We start from the raw sequence: 13,599 nt of genomic DNA, 5'->3' as shown, positions 1-13,599 counted from the left end.
CCTTTATACACGCAGAGTTTGATGACATAAATCTTAAAACCTCAGAAAAACAGATGGCAAAGAAAGGAAGGTCTGTCTTTTGGAGTTTTAAATAATAAAGGGCTTGTGATTATTTAAAGCTGGTCTCTCGATATTTTGAACGTGTCTTGTGATATTTGGATGGGTGGAACTGGTGACGCTGGCCAGGCACCTATAAAATGCCTAGATTGCTCCCTAGAACACTCCTTGCTATAGGCAGTATAATAAAACCCAGGGTATAACCCTCACCGATGTTTCAAAGCTAGATTAAAAAACCTCTTGGGGAGAACCTTTCCTGTTATGTTCAGTCATGCTTTCCATGAAGGAATCTCGCTGTAAAGCTATTCAAGCATTGGGATGGCTTGTTTTCCCTCTCTTTTAACGAACAGTCCACTGACTTCAAGCTCTGAGAACCAGAGCAAGGAAAATCAAACAGGGAGATGAAAGAGAGGGAAGAGCCAGTGTTTCTGCCTGCTTGCAGCTGAGGGTGGCTGGAGGGGAAAAGTGCCCTTTGCAGCATGCCTTGGGGCTTGTCCCATGGGAGGAGAGTTGGCTTGCGGACGGAGGGCTTTGATCTGTTCCTGACTGCTGAGATACACTTGCTGATGAGGAGCAGGGAGAGAAGCCAGAAAGGATTGGAGGGAAAAGAAAGATGTCAATTTCTCAGGGCTGCTCTGGGTCCTCACAGCTTCTGCAGTTGGGCTACCCCAGCCTTCCTCCCTTAACCTTCAGCTGGCCATGGCTGGCTGCCATGGGTCTGAGATCCAGAGCTGGAGTGTGCATCAGAGCAAATTGTCTGATGATTCTTAATTTTATGCTGTTTTTGGTGTTGCCTAGCACTGCCATTATGTTGCACACAAGTCTCTGCCCCTCCTAGCCACTGTCCCCACCTCCAGGTGATGGGCAGCTACTCCTCTGCTGGTAGCCCTTGAGGGACAGGGAGATCTTGGCTGCCCTGAGTGAGAGGACACAGCTCCTGTGAGCCTGTCCCTGTGCTATGCAGCTTGGCACATGGTCCTGGAGCATCTCTTCTGCATTGTTGAAGTGACTCTATCCCCATTAGCGACTGGAGAGAGCAGACTGCTCTGGGCTGGCAGCAGTGCTTGGGAGTGTGCATAGCTCACAGCCCCCTCCTCTTCCTCTGCCCGCCTGGGGGAGGGAGCACTCATTGTCCTGCCAAGTTTTCATGCTGCTTGCCACTGTCTGTGCAGGTGTTCCTCACCAGGGAGGTCTCGTGCCACTTGGTTGTCTTGCTTCATGTTCGTGTCCCATATCGCTACAAATAATTTGGAGGCTGTTCTCTGCCTCATTGATTTTCTGTCACGCATTACAGTGGCATTGGGTCTGGATTCAGCAGAATTCATTCCTCTTTTCTCTCTGGCAGATGCTGCTGAATGGTTTTCAATGTTACACCCTGGGCTGTGAACTGGTAGCATGGTGGAAATGGCTGTTGTCAAGGCTTTTACTCTCTCTGTCTGACTCTGTCAAAGCTTTTCTGTTGGTAGTTACTCAGGAGAGCCCTGGAGGAAACCATCCCTCGCTTTCCTTTCAGCCCCTTTGTAATTTTTAGGATAATAAATGTGTTAAATATCTGGTGTCTGAGAAGCATGACATTTTAAGTGCTTAACTTAACTAAGCCTGCTTCATATGATGGCAAGGTCTTGCTGCACCATTTGAGGTGTTGTTCTAATACTGGGGTGACTCTGCCAGGTGTCACATGAATGCCACTGAGGTGACCTCTGCTTGGTGCTGACCTGTGTGGTTGTTCAGGTGAAGATCACTCAAATGTTAGAGTCTGAAATTAAAACACTGGCATCCATTAAAAGCTTTCACAGGCCAGGAGGTGTCAGGACCTCAGATTTGCAAAGACAGGTAGTTCTGCAAGGCTGCCCTTCCAGATCACCTCGAACACAGCACTAAAACCCAGGAGGAGAGAGGTTTCTTCCACAGCAGCTTGAAATTCCTATACAGCAGCTGAGAAAGTGATCTGTCTTGTTTACAGGCGAGCGAGGGATTGGGGTATGCGTGTGTCTGACTGGCTGCTGGCGAGTGCATCTTTTGGACTGCTCGGCGGGGCCATCTTTGCACAACATGCTTTTCAGGCACAATTCTGCTTTTTATTAGAGCAAACTGGCAAGGAAGGGAACGGGGATGGAGCATTATGTGTTACTGGGGTAAGGCAAGGGAACTGGTGGCGATTCCTTTGTTAATCGAAACCAGCTTCTGAGCAGACAGAAAAGACCTTGATAAACCTTCCTTCCCTGCAGAGGACTCTGTACAGCGCTCCTCTTGGATCCAACCCCAGGTTTTGTCACAGTTGAGTTCTGGAGGCTGTTTTCCCCTCCATCCACCAGGTAGCTAGCCTCAGTCTCCACCATGGGCAGTAACACCAAGGAAAATTTTATCAAGCCCTACCTTTGCTATTTAAACCTCAGAGCTCAGGGTTTGTTGTTTTAATATTTCTCAGGGCAGTTTTCTTCTTGTGAAGTTTTGGAGAATTGCAAGTCGGATATCTTCAGGCAAATGCTTTGCAAGCTTCCTGTGTGGATTCCCATCACCTCCCTCAGTGCTTGGGTCCTCATGGCCAGAGGTGATCACAAAATCCTTTAATCTGACACACCTCAGCACTGATCACAGAGGTTTGTATTGGGATCAGGCAGTCTCCCTTCTGTTTGTACATTTGACCTGGGCATTTGACAGCTGGGCCCAACAGAAGGCTTTTTACACGTTTGGGATCCTGGGGGAAGGATGCTGTGCTGTTGTAAGGCAAAGGGAGAAAGAGACATGGCTGGATAGGTTACTGCTGCAGAGCTGTTGAGATAAATCTGGGGATGGCAGGCATCCCTCTGCTAAGAGCCAGCACAGTTGAGGTCTTTATATAAGGCCCTCTTCTGTTAGGGCTGCATCTCCCTGCACCCGCTGGTCCATTTCTCAAGCTGCTACCAAATCCTTTCCCTTTTCCTTTCTTTTCACTTCCCAGGATTTTTTTTTTTCCTCCTCCCCTCGGGGCTTTTCTCCCCTGTACAGCTTAGCAACTGGTGCCTCTTCCCTGAGCTCAGGCAGGCAATAGCCAGAGCAGGCAGGTGAGCAACTGAAAGGGGGATAGAGTTGTTTAGTCTGGGGTGTTATCAGTGGAGGCAAGCAGAGAGGGTGCTCCAGGGCTGAGGAAAGGGAAATGTCTATGTTAAGATGGAGAAGTTTATAGGAATGGGTAGAACTGATTTTTAAAGTTTTTATTCTTTTGCCTCTAAGGAGGAAAGTAGAAAAAAGGGCTGACCTGTTTGTCACCCGTCCACCACTTTCTGGGTTAACACTGTACTGTTGGAGGGATTGGGACCTAGAAGTCCTAGCTCTTTTTTTAGAAGCATAGAGGGAAAACAAGGAATTTTTTTTCCCTGGAGGGAGCTGAAGACAAAAGGGTCTCTAGGAAAGCTGTTAGTGGAGAGGGAAAAAGGAGGAGAAGATTGTCTGCTGTAGGGACAGGGAGAGGTGAACTCCTATCCAGCTGCCATGGAGCTATCTGTCTTTTTTTTCCTCATTCACTCCAGTGGGAAATCAGGGTTAACAGCACAGAGGGGGACAGCCCATTCGATGGAGTGGAGACACTCATCCAAACCTGACAGCTGCCTAAAAGGCACTGTTCAGTAAAGACAGCTGGGTGGAGAATGCAAAATCAAGCAGGAAAGGGCTGGAGCTTGGGAGGGGAGAAGTGGAAAATGCTTGAGCTAATCCCAGCTTCACCTCTGGCTGCCTCTGGGATATTGGGTAAGTCACCTGTGTGCCTTTCTAGTCTGTTCTCCCTGACCTGTCCAGAGAGCAAATCAGTCTCTCAGTTTTTCTGGATGACTGAGTATAGCATTGAATGTAAGTTTCTAGAGATGCTTGACCAGAAATCTGAGAGAGAGAGGGGGCACAGTTAGTGTGGATTTCAAAGCAAAGTTGGTGCTCTGAGATTTAGGGTCACTAAAGGGCTAATTAGTTATAATTGACAGGGGGTTTGTGTTCATTGGGGTACAATTTCACCTACTGCTGCATCTGAGCTCTGTCTACATGAACAGACTAATGTAAGTTCTGGCCCCTTTCTTAAACTCAGGTTTGCTTTGTGCCAAAGCTGCAGCTGTGAGAAGGGAGCATGAGGACATGGCGTACCATAAAACTGACTGAAGCTGTGTACCTCTGGAGGCAGGGGAGCATCCTGGGGGTGGACCAAGTCCCCGTGTGCTTTTTTCTTATGCTCTTTCCTCCATTCCTGTTGTTGACCACCATGGAAGCTCGGTATGTAGCTCTGTGCTGAGCCAGTGTGGCCGTCCTTGTGCTGTTACATACCAGAGCAATTATAAAAGCCTCAAGCATCTTGGACCCTGCATGCCCCAAATGTCTAAAGTGAGCCTGCATCCATTGACCCACAAAAGGGTTCTGGCAGTCTTAGATGGAAGTGTAGGTTTTCATAACAAAACCTGACATTAGCTGTGTGTTGTCTGCTTTTCCAGAGCCCTGCCAGCCCTGCTGATGGGCTCGGGCACACGTTGTGTCCCCCTAGCTGGGTTGCTGACCCGAACTGGACACCCATGTCCAGTTCAAAGAGACTTTGCAGGTCCATCTTCCTTCCCCTGAGCTTGCAGAGTCCATGCTGACCTTCCAAAGGGTGCTGTGTGCGTGGGGCTCTCCAGCTGCACAGGGACCGAGTGTGGAAGAGGATCATTTTGGGAATGTAGTCCCATGACTGCAAAGGGTTTGCTGCCCCCCTATGGATTTGACTGGCGCGGCCTGGGCCAGGGCAGCAGGGTGGAGGAGGTGGCAGCTGGTAGGAGCCAACTGCTCCGTCCTGCCATGTCCTTCTCCTTTAGGCTCTCCCTGTGCTCTTGTGCAGCTGACAGGTTGGGGCCTGGGCTCCCATTCAACTGATTGCATAAATGTAGCGAACAACAAGGTTTCCCCAAAGCAGCTCCATCTGTGCAGGGCACTTGTTCGTCAGGACTCCCTCGGTCGTGCTGTGCTTTGCTGGAGTTTGTGCCAAACCCAATACCCGCAGTTTAAAAATAACATTTGGGTGTGACAGCTCCATTATTTACCCAGGATCCAACATTGTCTGGTAGGCAAAGCCAAACGGCTGGAAGTCTGGGGCAAGACATTCTCTTCTCATCTACCACTGTGTTGTATATTACCTCCTGCTGCCTCAGTTTCCCTGCTGATGAATCAGGGATAATGAAAAACAGCTTATGATAACTTCTGCAAGGCTTAGGTACTTCAAGGATCTCAGTTAGGACTTTTCTCCAGAACCCATGAGCAATATAATGCCAAGGCAGGCCAAACAGTTGCACCTCTTTATTGGTGGCCAGACTTTGAAAGAAGCTATTGACACAGAAATATGTAGTAAAGGACATCCTGGAAGGCCTGTGAGAGTGGCATTGATATGTTGCTGGCTTGCCCTTCACCCCTGGAAAAAAATCATTGCACACTCCATTCCCCTTAATTTTCAACACTGCCGGCTCTGTCTGTGCTTTCACTTCAATGACAGCTCAGTGCCAGGCATCTTTCTTCCTGACTCTGTACATTAATGATGTCTTAACTGTGCAAACAACTATAACATGCATGGAGAGTCACCTTGTATAGGTAGTTGCTTTGTTGTCTGTTGTTTATTTCTTTTAAGGAAGTTAAACCTTAGAGATTTTCTCTAGTGCCAGAGAATCCTCATTCAAATAATCCTTCTCATCATGGAAAAATGTGGGTTAGGAGACATGAAGGTTGTGACAGCCTCACCTAGGACAGGACAACCTTTAGGAGATACGAAAAAGGTGACACCAAAATGCTTTGACCTTTGACTGAAACTGGAAGTAACAGTGTGATTGGCACAGTCCTGGCTTAAAAATAGCTGCCTAAAAAGACTTCCTTTCTGCACTACAATCCCCTTAAGGAAATGGTTCAATATCACGGGCACAGACTGTTTGATAGACCCTCAAGTCATGCTGCCAATACAAGAGCGGAGGCTCTGTGTTTCTTTACTTCTTTATGATGCACAAAGAAATGTCCTCTGAATTGGGTTTTTCAAAGTTTCTGGAGAAGAGAATTAATTTGCTGTCTGCTGGAGCCACACTGGGCACAACAGGGGTTGAGTGCCCAGATGATGTGCCTGGTACAGGTGTCAGGAATTCGAGCTTGTTGGAGGCCTTCTTGGAGCTCTCTCATGGTACCAGGAATGTCCTCACACTCTAACCTGAAAGCATAAAGCTGCTGAATTTTAATAAATGGCAAGTTTTCTCTCAGCTGTCCATTAGACCCTGGAATGCCATGAATTTTTCTGCAGAAGGCTAGAATCTTGGGTGGTGTGAACCCAACATGGTTTTACTGATTCTTGCAGCTAAGCTAGTTTTCTGCCAGTTGGGAAGTACCCCGAAGAGCTTAAAGTAGCCTGCCTACAATTCACTCCAATTCCCCCATCTTGGGATGACAGGTTTCCACTCATATTTCCATTCTGCGGATGGCCAAAAACTTCTGGGCCAGACAAAACTGGAATTTCTAGAATAGCTCAGATCAGACCTTGACTTGGAGCCAAGTACTACAGATGTCTGGGGCTTCAGCTTGGGCAATCCATAAACAGATCTACTTACTCAATCTGGAGGAAGTAGCAATGTTTGAAGGGGTTTGCCATCAGACACCTGATGGACAAACAGAAGGAGAAAATTCTACCCTGATGTGTCCATTAGCTCTACGGTTACAGAGCTGGGCAGGTCCCTGGTCTAGGACAAGAGATTCTTGAGGGAGTATTTTTTTTTTTCCTTTAATATTTTTCTGGGTTCCCCCACCCCACTTGGTTTTTCTTGTAACCAAGTCAGGGAAAGAAAAAAAAAAAAAAAAAAAAAAAAAAAAAAAGGAAAGAGAAATTCCAGAGTGAGCAGGAAACAGCGAGTAAAATTAGCCAAGAAGCTTCCAAACAAATGTGTGGCTTACACTTAGGAGAGCTTGGTTTTGTTTACTGTTTGTTTTGAGTTTCCACTCTTTGCCTTCAGATCAAGCCCCGGGAGAAGGGGGAGCCTGGAAGGAGGCCTCAGATGTCTGCACAACTCTTATATGCTGTGAAAGGAACCCTGATGAAAGGTTAAGGCAGTGGGATGGATGATACCCAACGAAAGGCATGTGTGCAGTGCTTTTCATTGCTTTTTGCTGTGGAATCCTTGTTTCCAGAGAATCTAATCCTCCTTGTGATGGCTAGGAAAGGTGGTTGTGAGGGAGAGGATAATGCCTGTTAACCTCTTCAGTGCTGTGTTCCCCAGTGTTGTCACCTGCACCACGGGGGAACCTAAAGGCTGAGACCAGGTGATCTGTATCCATCTGTACTTTGTATGAGAGGAATCCTTCTTGTCTGACAGGCATGATAGAAGCACAAAAACACAGAGGAAAGTGCGAGATCTCTCTCACTTTTGTTAAGCAAAATCCAGACTGGGTGATTTCTTAGCAATGAATTGATAAACCTTTAACACACTAACAATCCCATTGGAGCTGGCTGCCTACGTAAAAATAAGCATAAACTAAATAAATGCTTATTAAGTGCTTTGAAAGGCTCAGTGGGGAATTCTGATGTCTTAAGGCATAAGTCAACTCTGAGAAGATTTAGAAATAAGCAGCGTGAGAGGGTAAAATTTCTTATTGACTCCCAGAACAGATGATTTTTACATCCCGTTTTGTTTACAGACTGCTTAGTTTCTGGTCTTGATGACTGCTGAAACCAGGTTCCTCATGTTGATCGCTCCCTGGTTTGAAGCCATGTGGTTGTTCCAGTATTCTCTGTCCTGTAAACATCTCCAAGAACATGGCACACCACTTTATCTGTCTCTCGTTAAGTAGAGAATGTGATTGCTATTATGCATGGAATTGTCAAACCAATCTGGTGTCTCCAGACTTCACCAAGGATCAGGCAGTTTCACCAAGATGCCATCTTCTTCTTGACAGCTGACACAGAGAACGCTAAGAAACTTAAAAAAAAAAAAAATTAAAAATACTGTACACAAGCAGAAGTGCCAAAAAGCAGGCGGAGTGCATGTCAGGGAATTATTTACAGTGGCTGCAGTTTGAAATCTATTGAGGCTGAAGTTAAAATATCAGCTGGGATCCCAGCCCAAGCTTGGTCACAAACGGAACGCGTCAAAAAGTTCTCAGGAAATGAGCAGAGGCCCTGCTGAGCAGAGCCAGCTCTTCTGTGGAGGCTCCTTCCCTCCCGAAGATCCAGCAGAGAAAGGAAAGCTCTGGGAAGAGAATGAGAGCAGCTGAAGGAACAAGTGTCATTGCAGTGCAATGTCCTCTGGAGTGCACTGCTCAGCAAGTGCACTCCAGGCAGTGATGCCCCGAGGAGCTGAGGGCCCTCACAGCAGAGGCAGGGAGGAAATTTGCGGCAGACCTAACGTCTGTCTCGCAGTCATTGTGGGTGGCAAGAGGGACATCAGAACATCAGGCGAGTATTGCAGCTGGTGTGAATCGGTGCTTCTCCACTGGTTGTGACAGTTCCATGGTGGGAGAGGCTGGATGAAGACCTGCTTTGTTGGCAGCACCCTGCAGAACAGCTGAGACCAGGTGGGACCACCTGAGGACAGACAGTGCAGGAACAGGACTGAGAAGGGTGTGTCACCCTGGTGGCAGTGCCTTTGGCACAGTGGGTGGTGTGTGTAGAAGTAGCTTTACAAAGGCACTGCATACGTGCACACCAGTGATGTAGCTCACCAAAGCAGGAGATTCTGTAATTATTACTTGTGTGAGAGCCTGAAGCAAAGGCTGTATGAGGAGAAAAAATAGTTCACCTTCTAGGAGGCCTGCCTGTTGTTAATTCAGAGACACGCACACAGACTTGTTGGTCCTCTCAGGCTTCCGTTTTATTTTCTCAGCTCTTCTCCTCCTCACCTCTTCAGTGTGTGCCCTGAGACAGGCAACAGTAACACTGTGTTTGTCTGCTGCTGCCTGAGCTTCTGGTGTCATCCTCCCCACAGATGTATCCCCCTTTCCTTGAGAGAAAGGCAGAGATTGATACTGACCGTGGACCAGCATGTGTTCCTCATGGTGGAAAGAAGAGTGGAACCTGTCTGTCTTTCATGATCACAGCACATCTGTGATCAGACCTTTCCCTCTCCAGTATTAGGCAGGACTTGTGCAAAGTGCCCTTCATGCTCAGCTGCTTGAGCTCACTTCCTCCTGAGTCTGGGTGCATTTCTTCAGGGCTAGTAACAAACAAAGGTGGGACTGTCTCCATTTTGTGATCTGCTCTGTCACCCAACACATGTATGTCTTTAACTGACCTGGATAAAAAGCAGGAGGTGGTCGATTCATCCCATGGACTCAATGGTGAATGCTGATGTCTTTCAACCTACTCCTGTCCTATGGATAAAGCTGAACAGAGATTCCAAAATCTCTGAACTTTACCATAGTGCCTCTGATCCATCCAGTGGCTTTTCCTCTGTTATCTTCACCTGGAGTTGGGGAATACTCTGTGTGTAGGAGGAGTCAGAGATCCCTCCCCATCCACATGCATGATGCCTTCCTAGGAATGCTAGAAGGAAGGCCATGGGGAGCAATGATGTGAGATTTGGTGTAGAGCACCGCAAGCTAAATGAAGTATTTCTTCTCCCCAGGGAACACTCTCACGCTCTGAACAGCAGCACTGTGAGGATAACCCGAGCGTGGGCAGGGGGCTGACTCATCTCCCCAGAAGATTAACACTCTTCATTAATCACTGCTCCTTTGAAGTGGAAAAAATGGAGAAAACTTCTCGTGGCTAACGTTGTGATTAACCATCTAATTGTTCTACTGGTATGTTTGCTTAAGGGGCTTTCTTTGCTCTGTGTACACTAAGAAATAGTCTCATCCCACCGTTGTTGCACCCAGATGATTGTCATTAGCAGTGTACCAGACATACCCATTGTACCGGCCTTGTCCTGACCTTTTATTTTCCCTAAGTCCCTGGGTCCATCTTCAGTGTTGGCAGGAGAATGACAGCTCTTCCAAGTAAAGTCCTCTGTTTGTTCCCAAAACATGCAGGGAGTCAATTCATGGAACAAGCAATTCCTTATCCCTTCCAACTGACCCTCCAGTCATCTTTTTCATCATGGGAGATAGTGCCATAAGCGATGTAGAATGTCTCAAGATCCTTTTCTGCAAGAAGCCCCATCAGACTGAGCTGCAAGCACTTGCTGAATTGCAGAATCACACACCTGCTCCCACAGCTCTGAGCATGCACATTCCAGATACGGCTGGTGTTAGAGAACAGGATTTTGGAGGGAGCTGGCACACCTAGCCCTACCTGTGGGGATGTCTTCCCTCAGTGCACAGGGATTTGCAAAAGGGCTTAAACTTTGTTGATGCTCTGTGTCTCCTAGACTTTGCTTGTCTTTGCTTGAAATACGAGACCAGGCTTAAGACTTGGGACCTGGCAGGGGACATGTGGGTGAGCTTTAGTTTGATCTGCAGGACAAATAAGGAAAAAGATCACCTTGTCTTTGCCTGCTTTGGTACTTACGTTTCAGTGAATATGGGAAATCAGGAGAAGTGCATCTTGGCTAGTAAAATGTAAAAGAAAATGGTATCAGTGGAGGACAACTAATTCTGGAAATTTTTTTCTAATCATTCATTCCAGACCAGGTTTGGCTAAATGTTCCATTTCAAGCACAAATTCCATGAAAATACATTTCAGTAACATTTCAAACCATGTCTGACTATATCCAACAGAAAAAAAGAAAAAAAGGAAGCTGTGAAATGAGAAGTAACTTAAAGCCAGGGGAGACTTATTCAATCTCACTGACATTGCTGTTTCCTTCCATGCACCAGTGCTCGTGGTGAGCTTTGCAAAAGCACACATTTCCTTAACCCTGCTCCTGCGGAAGTCTACACAAGTGTCGATGTGTTTGGCACCAGACCCCAGAGCACCTCAGATGTTCCCCTACATCATGCACAATGCAGTAGTTGAATTCAAGAAACGTGTTTTCATGCCCGGGGCACCTGTGTTGTAGCTCAAGTGTGGCGAGAGGCTCCTGCGCTGCGTGGTGCTGCGAGGCTGTGGGCTGCAGCTAGAGGGGGTGAGCCGGCAGAAGATAGTTCCAGCTAAAATTTCGTGCTCCAAGCTTTTCCTCCTTGCCCCTCTCTTTCCTCCTTGCCCTGATATCAGGTGGCACCTGTGTGCCCGCCTCCAGTGGACTTGTACACGTGCAGGATTATGTCCGTGTGTGTGTCTGGGCACACGCAGAGAATCTCACTATTATCATGACTTAGTCTGGTTTGTGGCCAGGCATAATGTGAGGTCTCAGCTGGTGGCTGAGGCTAAAGTGCATGAAGTGTTGTGCACAGGTCATGAGTAAACGGCCCTTTCCTCAGAGATCCTGCACTCCAAGTATATGGTTAGGAACAACAGATGGATACCACAAACACACAGGCGCTGTGGGTGGGGGAGGAACACAAAGTAACACCCAGATAATTAAGATGAATGATTAATGGCTCGAGTGGGTAAGAAGGGGCCAAAACACACTTACTGAATGTTCGCTGGTGATGCTTCACAGGAGCCTTGCCAGAGGTAGACAATAGATACACTGTATTTTGGACTTGCTCATCGTTCACACTGCTAAATTTCTCAGTCTATGCTTATGGCAGTTCAGCTGTAACATTATGTTGTAGCTACACTGTAAGGATGGTGCAAGTCTGATGTATTCTGTACTGAATGCAAACCCAGCACACTGAAACACTAGTCCTTAAAGGAATTTTCATCTCGTAGGATTTGGCCCAACACCCACTGAAGTCAGTGAGCTCTTGACCCTTTTGGGATTTGGGACAATCCTAGAATATTCAAGTGGGCTCAAAACTGGGCAAAACAATTGAGATATGTATTTAAAATAACAAGAAGAAATGCTTTGTATGGAATGCATTTAACATATTTCTGTTTGCATGTATGCATTTTTACTGTATGAAATCAGACTGAGTTTATATCTGCTGCATCTATCTTAACGTGGCGTGTGTTCCTGGACTGATCACTTACATGATTGAAATACACTGTAAATACACAGCATGCTTAGCACTAGCATGGTTTCAAAGTGATTTTTTAACCCCAGTCTTTTTGGTTTTGTTGATATTTGTTTCCTGAGTTAGCTCGGTTTGTCTCATGAGGTTCACTCCATTATGCTTATGGTAGTTGAGTGGTCAGCTTGTCCTAGAGACCACCCAGCTTTGTGCCCACTCGGACAGGTTGGATGTTGGTAGAAGAGGATCATGTGTCAGCTGCCCTTGGTGTGGACAAACACCAAACATTGATGATGCTGGGCTGGCAGGTTCTACCACCACAGTGTTTCCTCAGAAGTAAAGAAAGTGGGGAGGAAGGATGCAGAAGGTGCCGAGGAAAGATTTCCTGCTTCATCACACACAATTTGGTTGTGTGTCTGCTCTGCGTAAAGGCTTGTGCAGATAGGTGGCCGGGTGGGATTTCAGATCATTTTACTCCACTCTGGAGAGGGCTGTGTATGCACAACTTTGGACTGCTCTCCTGAGTGAGCTCAAATTATTACAAAGTCATTTCCAGTAAGTCTTTACCTCTAAGGCCAGGGTTGCTCTGACAACCACTCTGGGTGGATCGTCTGTGGGAACTGAACCTGGAGTCTATTGATCTGAAAGGACAAGACTCTATTGTTAGAGCTGGAAGCTGAAATCCTTTCCTATGGCAGCAGTAGCTGCCTCATTTGTGCATCCCTCTGATATTCAGAAGGATGAAAACTCCACCTGGGCAGCATAAGTTTTGCTGCAACAGAGGTCACAGGGACTGGGTCCAGCCTCCTGTCCACAGATGCTGCATCCGTGCTCACTCTTTGGACGGCCAGTTGTGTCTGAGGTGAAGGCTTTGTGTGTAAAATGGGTGCATGTCTTCACAAGGAGCTACTCTGGACTTGTACACTTCCTTCAGTGCCTAGGTGTTTGTTGAATCTATTATCATGCTTTATATTTTCACATGTCTGGGGGTCAGTGGAGATGGATTTGTGTGCATATGATGTACCAAAGGCAAATATTTGCAGCTGTTGTCACACACATGCAAAAAAGTATTGTGCTCCTCATCAAGCAGAGCTTTTCAGACAGCCAGGCTCGGCGTGAGGATTCAGAGAAGGATGCTGGCTCTGATGCCAAACTTGTGGTTTCCTTTAACTCATTTTGCAGGGCCTCCTTTTGCTGGCTAGAAAGCCTTCACTTGAAATACAATTACCCAGATGTAGAGAAGAAAACAGGCAAAGCCCAGCCATACCAGAAAAGGGGAAATTTCCTCACATTACCCCTTCACCATCAACACTGGCGTATTTTCAAAGATTTCTGGATACAGGGGGAAAGCTTTGGGCTGGACACGTGTAAAAGCAAGCTGCACATATCCGCTGACTTCAACAGAGCTCTGCTCTAAGTCCTCTGCCATAAGGAAGAGTAGGTAGATATGGGATCAGGTATAACTCAGTGCAGTGCAAATTAGTAATTTCATTGGAGTCAATTGAGAAAAATCAGTGGAGAACCTGACTTTTTATGTGTACCTAACTGAGGGCAAGAGTGTAGTGAACTTCCTCCTAAAAACTGCCTGCTTTTGTT

At 46.8% G+C, this 13,599-nt stretch overlaps 1 long non-coding RNA gene across 2 annotated transcripts in view; it reads left to right on the top strand.

Moving 5' to 3' along the window:
* Positions 1-12,052, top strand: part of LOC138111353 (uncharacterized) — a 38,468-nt gene extending 26,416 nt beyond the window's left edge. For both annotated transcript variants that reach the window (XR_011151346.1, XR_011151345.1), the window contains one exon: positions 9,633-12,052. This is a non-coding gene — a long non-coding RNA (uncharacterized lncRNA). The remainder of the gene's footprint in view (positions 1-9,632) is intronic.
* The last annotated feature ends 1,547 nt before the right edge of the window (positions 12,053-13,599 follow it).

This window comes from Aphelocoma coerulescens, chromosome 5, assembly GCF_041296385.1.
Source record: "Aphelocoma coerulescens isolate FSJ_1873_10779 chromosome 5, UR_Acoe_1.0, whole genome shotgun sequence".
Classification (NCBI taxonomy): domain Eukaryota; kingdom Metazoa; phylum Chordata; class Aves; order Passeriformes; family Corvidae; genus Aphelocoma; species Aphelocoma coerulescens.
The sequence above is the reverse complement of the archived record's forward strand: the minus strand, read 5'-3'. Positions and strand labels throughout refer to the sequence as shown.